This window comes from Triticum aestivum, chromosome 2B (genome assembly GCF_018294505.1).
Source record: "Triticum aestivum cultivar Chinese Spring chromosome 2B, IWGSC CS RefSeq v2.1, whole genome shotgun sequence".
Taxonomy (NCBI): domain Eukaryota; kingdom Viridiplantae; phylum Streptophyta; class Magnoliopsida; order Poales; family Poaceae; genus Triticum; species Triticum aestivum.
Window position 1 is genome coordinate 302,708,031 of NC_057798.1, and position 8,394 is coordinate 302,716,424.

Below are 8,394 nucleotides of genomic sequence, written 5' to 3' on the forward strand. Positions count from 1 at the left end.
GGGTGGCCGGTAGGCGTGGCTATGGCGAGCGGCGGCGACGGCGACTCTCGGTCATGGGGGGGGGAAGCAGAGGAGCGAGGGGGAGGGAGGTCCAGAGAGCGAGGGAGAAGTGAGAGGGGGTCGGGGGCTGCATGGCGTCGCGGGAGGAACCAGGGAAGGAGGAGGCAGTCAGGCAGGGAGGAGGTGGCCGGGGCGCGTGGCCGCGCGCGCCGGGCACGTGCCCGTCCTCCTGGCAGAGGAGGAAGGCGACAGGGGGGGTAGCGGTGGCGGGCTGGGCCGGCTGGGCCGGTTGGTGGCGCCAGGTAGGCTGCGGGTAAGTGGCCCAGGTAGGTTTCCTCTCTCTCCTGTTTTATTGTTCTGTTTGTTTTATTTTTATTTATTTCTTTTGCCACTGTTTTGAATTTAAAAATAATTCAAACAATGCCAAAAGCTCCTCTGAATATTTTTATTTTGCTAGATGGACTTTTCCAAAAGCTCATAAAATATTTCAGGGATATTTGAAATTATATTCTAATCATATGAATATAATTCAAATTCAAATAGCTAATGATTTAAATTCAAAGTCCCAAAAATAAATCCTTAAAAATGTTCAATATTTTTGGTTTGGATCAAAACCCTTGCCAAAATATTAAACATCTAAGAAGAGCATTTTGGAACAATGAATGAGATTTTTAGGGTTTTTGCCCTTCTTTTATTTAGGGTTTTGAGGCTTCCAATTTTCCTCAGTTCAAGTTTCAAAATTTAAACATGATGCAAACACCAGGCAGCACCAGAAGCTAGGGATGTGACACCATGGTTATTGTGGCCTAGTTTTAAAAAATAGGTTATTGCGGCCACTAGCAAACCGCGAAAAAAGAACTGCACTGACTACAAGCAAACAAATAAACAAGACAATAAGGAAATAAATAAGAAAGCAACTCACGCTAGGCTATCACGGCTATTACACATATTACATCCACTTGGCATCAAAGTTTGCCACCAGTGCAAATATAGGGAACACAACAGCATATAAATGCCGCAGCAAAACAAGTCCAGAACTGAAACCACTTCAGAAGAGCTCAGAAAAAAATATCCTGGGTACCGATAATGCTGGCAAGATGCTTAGCAAGCTTATTAACCTTCTCTTGTTTGGCGCTTAAGTCCTCCAGCACTTGCTGTTGCACCAGAAAGTATGCATCTGAATTCTGCAGGGACTTCCTCAGTCCTTCGGCTTCCTATCGCATAACATATGATCGATGTCTTTCAACTTGAAGTTGAGACTCAAGAAGCCAAACTGATTCAGGGAACGAGTTCAAAGAGTTGGTGCCAGCAGTAGTAGCCAGTAACTCGAACACTACATCAAGACAGGACTTTGGGGTTGTCTCAGTGTCTTCAATGTAGTTTTTATCAGCTTTCTTGGAGACCAACAGGGATGTCTCACTATCTTGAACCTTATCTGCATTACTTCCTTTACCATTGCATAATGGGGTACTCTTCTCTAATATTTTATCTGCGTTCTAAAAGAGAAACAAACAAACACATCACAGGTTTATAATGTAGTATATGAAACTCATTTTGGTAAACCAGGTCAATAGTAAGGTGGACAGGATAACAACATGAAACAAACATATATCTATGTAGTATGGTCACTGTATGGTCTATATCATTCTATTTTACATTGCCAAATCAAGATAGATACAGTTCAAATCATATCTATTTAAGACAAAGCAGCATAGACAAAATATAAGTGTGGGAAACTAGACAACAATAACAACACTTGTAATGTGCATGGCATGAGATCATAACTGTTTATTCAATTGAAATTGAAATCAACATTGAGCAAGTTACAACAGCAAACAGGCAAACACATTAAAGAAACAGGTTTAAAACATACATGTTGCGCCATTGGAGTTTCAATTGCATCCTTCAAATTTGAAATTAGTTGGTATGATTAAATACAGTGATGCAAGAGCAAAGTAGTATGAACCATAGCTACGGAACCTGACCTGAGAACAAATCTTCTTCTTCTTTAAGCGTTGACTTGGGGTTCGGAGTGGTGGTCCTCGTGCTTTGGGCACTGCAGTTGCCTTACTAACTCCTCGTGTTTGGGTGCTGTGTGGTGGAGATGGTGTTGTGTCAACGGGAACTGGGTTACTATCTGCTGGGGTTGGGGTTAGAAGGGGTGTAGCTGGTTCTCTGTCCAACTGGGTACGGGTAAAATCTGCAAGAGTCTGGGTTATGTGTGGTGGGGCTAGTTCTTGGGCAAGTACAATCATGGTTCTTTCTGTAGCGACAGGTAGCACGATCTTTTCTGAAGACCGTGTTTTTACTCCCACAGATACTGCCATCACCCCCTCCAATTGAAATGGCTGATAAAGAAGAAAAGTAATTGAATGTACAGACATTGTAAGATAGATAGGTGCAATGGATAGTAGGGAAGAAAACAGGGCATGAAATAATTCACATTTATGTTGTCTAACCAAACAGAATAGCAGAACATAATTTCACATATATGATGGCTAATTAAACAGGATAGCATGACACAATTTCAAATGTATGATGGCTAACTAAATAGGATAGAATGACATACTTCAAAATATGATGGCTATGTAAACAAGATGACATGATATAACTATACGATGTGTCTATTAAAGTGGTTGGCATGCCATAAATCACAAACATGCCATCGATGGAAACATGATGGCATGATATAATTCACGGATAGAATGACATAATTTAAAATATGATGACTATGTAAACATGATGAGATGATATAACTATATTATGTCTTTAGAAAATGGGTTGGCATGCCATAATTCAGATACATGTTGTATATGTAAACATCATGGCATGACATAATTCAAATATATGATTTATATACTAAGGAAGTGAGTAGAGGGTAATCGCATATATGATGTAAAAACTAAGCATTGCAATACAACATATGCATGATATGAGTAATATAACCCTGCCAAGTTAGAGTATACACCTTAGGGGGGTAATAGGACTGGTCATCCTCCTCTGAAGAGCTATTTGTATCCAGCAAGATATCTGCTTAAGCAGGTAGCATTGTCTACTCTGAAGACCTTGTTTTCACTCCAGATTTCTCCATCACCAATTCAAATGGCTAATGCACAGGAAGAGCAGTTGAATATACAAACATTGTCGACAAAAGCAATGAGAAATACAAAAAATGGACGACATGATATAATTCACATATATGACGCTTGCCTAAATAGCATGGCATTAAATAATTCACATACATAATGCCTTACAACAAGATAACATTGCATAATTCACATATATAATGTCTTGCAACAAGATGGCATTGCATAATTCACATATATGGTAATTAGACACTAAACATGTGGCATTCACACAAAGCATGTCTAAACTAAGCAAATGACATAGCAATGCAAGATACCATACCCACGATATGAGCAACATAACCCTGCCAAGTTAGAGCATGCACCTCGGGGGGGGGGGGAAATATGACTGGTCATCTGTCTCTGAATCCTCCTCTGAGGAGCTATCGGTAACCAGTAAGACATGCGCTTCGTCAGATAGCATTGTCTGCTCTGAAGACCTTGTTTCCACTCCAGATTTTTCCATGACCATGTCGAATGGCTGATGCACAGGAAGAGTAATTGAATGTACTAAAATTGTTGAAAATTTAACACATAATAAAAAAATGATGGCATGATATAATTCACATATAAGATGACTGGCTAACAAGGGTGGCATTGCAAAATTAACATATATGATGCTTGGCTAAACAAGATGGGATTGCATGATTCACATATACGATAAAGAAACTAAACAGATGGCATTGACACAAAGCATGTCTAAACTAAGTAGATGGCATCTTTAATGTATACAGTAAGCAATGCAAGGCACCATATGCATGATATTACCAATATCAGCATGCCAAGTTAGAGCAAAGACCTCATGGGTAAATAGGAGTTGTCTTCTCCTTCTGAATCCCCCTCAGAACAGTTATCTTCCTCTTGATTATGATCCGAAATGCGTGGAGGGGGGCTGCCTTTGCGCCCACCATGGAGCGACGTCTGCATGAAATTTTATTGCCATGCAAGGCTCGTCTCTTTTGCTCTACATGATAAGTTCCATTGTGTACAATAACTAGCATGCATAGGAATAAAACATAGTGAGATTATGTAAGGAGTGCATGCACAAATCCAGAGTGATGGTAGCAAACTTTGGATAGACCCAAAACCAATGATAGCAGACAGATAATAGATTTAGTTAAAAATACAGATGATGGCTCCTTTAATGTTTGTTTGCACCCAACATGAAACTCATAGTAGACACCCGAGATTAACCAGATAGTAGACAGATAGTACTGATTGCTGCCCCAATATGTACCCCACAACCATTTGAAAACTCAAGTTTCAGCATTAGTTTGGACCTGACTCAGAGTCTAATAGGTGAACACGATGATAATGTAGCATGTCATCATATTAAGTGATGCATAACGTAAGCAGACACGGAAGAGTGCGACCTCTCTTGCGGAACCGTGTAGTCCTCAAGGTCATCTGCTCAGTTGATGATGGTAATGTTGTTGTCGTGGCTGCCAACGGCGGGGAAGAAGATATGAGGCGGCGAAAGACAGTCTGGAGAGCGGATCCCTGCTGTGGTGAACCCTTCCGTCGTTGGAGCAGCTGAGCTGGGGTGGAACACATCGCCGTAGGAGCAGGGCAAACCACACAAGGTTTTCTTTGACACATATCTGTAATAGAAGTAATTGAGTAAGGGCTTGTTTGAATTTGAGGATTCTGACAATGCGGGGATATGAAATAGACAGGAATAGGATAGGAATGGACGTGCAAAACAGAGAATTTAAAAACACAGGATTTCTGCCAATCTGGTTATTTGATTCACAAGAATTGGAAGATCACAGGATGCAAAGAAGCATGGTGAGATTAAGTAAAACCACAAGAAAATGTATGGTTATAATGCTATTATGCTACTATCTCTTAATCTTGTGCTTGATGAATAGGTATATGAAAAGGAGGAGAAGTGGAAATTAGAATTCCTATGGTTTTTCTTTCAAGGAGACACTAAAGGAACAAATCCTACAGTTTTCCTTTGCTCCATTCCTTTGCACCAAATTCATGAAAAGTAGTACCATAGGAAACTTTCCAATTCCTATGTTTTTCATTCACTTTTCCTTTCAAGCACTGGCGATTCTAGTAGGCAGGCTTGAGCAAGGAAAATCCTACATTAAAAAATGTTTTTGTGCTACTTCTATTACTTTGGACCCAGGCCACTTCCATACTAGCTCAACTCCCAGGCCCATCGACAAATGCACAGCTCAAACACACAAAGATAAATGATGATGGCATTCAAGAGAGTCCATCACGGATAGCTAAGTTGCATGGTACCTCACTGCTTGTCATATAGTAGGATAAAATAATCGTATTTCACGTTACTACGAGTGCTCAGTGGACAATATATGTAACATCTAGAGTAAAAAAGAGATGCAACAAGTGTACAACCTCTTTGGCGAAGCCATGTCGATCTCAACATGATTGGGTTGGCCGGTGAGGATGCTCCGGCTGACTTGGCTATCGGAGGAGGGGAAGAAGATCTTAGGTGTCTAGAGATGTAGCCCGAGGTACTGCTTCGCTGTGATGGGGGGTTTCGTCGTTGGAGCAGCTCCAGTGAGTTGTACGACGCCGAGGCTGAAGCAGGACAAGAGAGCCAACGTTAACCTGAGTGGAATTCTGATAGCATCTCCAATACATGACGTAAAATACATAACCACAAAGTGCTAGATGTAAAATACATCTGCCGCTCATCTTTGAACTTAGCTACAGAAACTGAATTTAACTGTCGAAACTGAATTTAACTGCTGAAACTAAATTTTGCTGTCGATACTGAATTTTACTGTCGAAACTGAACGCACTAGCAAGGTGAGGCTACACGTCAGTCGACTGACTTTTTCATCTCTGGTCAGCCGATTTTGCAGCCATTGGATAAGAAATCAAGGGCCTGTAGTTCATCTTCAACCTCCACCCCCCTGAGCCGCCAGCCACCACTGGCCAAACGGCAGCCCCCCGCCGTCCGCGGCCGGCGGTGTGCCGCCCCGCCCGCCGCGAAAACACTCCCCACTGCCGGTCCGCCGCCACCCCGGCCATCCCTCTAGGCCCCCCATGCCGAGCTTTTTCTTCGGCGATCCCCACGCCACCGCCCCACCACCGCCGGTGACCACAGCCCCCAACCTGAACCCTAAGATAGATAGTGGGGTACCTCTCCGGCGAGCCCCCCTCCCTGCTATGGCTGGTTCTTCCTTCACCACGGCGAGCCCCCCCTACCCCCTGAAAATCGACTGACCCAAAAGTCAATTCAGTCAACTAAAGTGTAGCTAAATCGGAGCAGCATCGCAAGCAAGAGCAAGAGCGAGAGCAGCAGCAGGAGCAAGAGCAATAGCAAGAGCAGACTAGACGCGGCACCGAGAGCAAGAGCAGAGCAGCAGTGCGAGCGAGAGCTAAAGCAACAGTAGCTCCTACTGATGTGGACGTCACCGCCGAGGGAGCGACGCCGTGGAGGAAGTGGCCGGCGACGCTGCCGTGGATGGAGCCGCGCCGTGTCGGCTCAGGACCGAGCACCGGCAGCACCGTGAGATTGAATCAAGAAGAAAATGCGGTGATTAGTGTAAAACCTCTTTGGTGGCGCCGATTAGGCCGCAGTTTCATCCGAGGAAACGGTGATGATGATGCTCTTCCGGTGGTGCAGGTGAAGACGGCAGTGTGGGTATGGAGGTGGCACAAAAGACAAGGGGAACATTGGAGCAGATCCTTGGAGGTGGAGGACGGGGTGGCTGAATCGGCGGGACGACGAGATTGATGATGGATCCTAATCCGGTACGGTGGATGAGGGACGTCGAGGTGTTGCTATGGACGATGTCGTCAGGGAAGAGGCTCCGGCTGGGTGGCGGACGGAGGAGGGTGTGGGGCTTCGTTGCGGGTTTTCGTAGCCTCGTGTACGAATGGGTGGGCCGGTCGGATGGGAGTGGGAAACCATGGCTTAGGGACGCGCTTGTCCGAAATGTGGGGTAAGTTACAAAAGTACCCCCACTGATTTGAGGCAGTTCTTTCGGTTCAAGGGTACTAGGGGCATTTCACGTGTCGGGATTTCACAGGAGGTGGGAGTTTTCGCGGGCATTGTAATTTCGGAATAGCAAGGCGCGGGTTGAGATGGAGGGAGTTGTCGAAGCACAACGAGACAAAGATATATCTTAAATATTTTGGGCTAACAAGGCGGGGTTGAAGAGGCGGGAGTTTTGCAGCATGATAGACAGAGACGCTAGCTTGAATTTTCGGCATAATAAGGCGCCGCTTGAAATTTCGGGAGAACAAGCTTAACATGTACCCCAAAAAAGAAAATTTGCACGTCCACATGCACAACACACACACAAACACCATTTAGACTAGAGTAAGGTACACATGCATTGCACGCATGAGATTTGGCAACAAAATTATGAATAAATACCACATTATAGCATGTAAGCTTTGAGTCATATATGCATGGTGTAGATGTTTATTTAATTCTTATAGTTCATTTCATTCAAAATCATCTAGTTCTCATAAGAAAGCTAATCTATTTTAAGATTCATGGAATTGTGCATTGTAAGACATGAAGTAAAAACAAATAATGGCAAATCATGTATAAAAACATTTGGGCAATTCTGATATGGAAGATTCTAGAACAAAGAAGAAGTGCTTGTGTTTTGATGTTTGTGCATTATGCTTAAGTTCAACCATGGAGTCTTCTAGATTATACATGTGGCGAAATCTGGTGGAATCTAGATGATATCCAAAGGCCAGTAGTGCTCAAATTTGCCATCTTTGGACCATCGGATTCGCCTCATCCAATGACCATCTTTCAAAGTTAAAGTTACCCACACACAATATAAAAAAATATAAAATATAATATATATATATAGGGGTATAGATATAGATATGTGATGCGAAAGCCACCCATCATCTCCAATTAGAATAGTGTGTCCATGCACGGATGCGACGTGGCCAAATGATGTCTGCCATCGGTATCTCAAATTCAAATCAGTCTAACCTTGCTCAATGTGTATACATTACAACATGCTCGTTTCCAAACCACACCCCGCAGATCTCTATTATATTCATGCATGCATGGGTTTCAAACATCGGGATCTCTTATTCAAATATTTGAATTCAACTTGACATTGATTATGACCTCACCTAGTCTTTTACACTCACACATTCGTCTTCTCTTTATAATTGTACCACTAACTTTCTCTCGTGCATGCATTCACACACACTACCAGTCGGCACTATCCATCGCACACATGCAATCTTTTTCTTCAGGTCGGTCTCCCATGAAGGCACACACCCACACACATCTCCCTCTCCATCA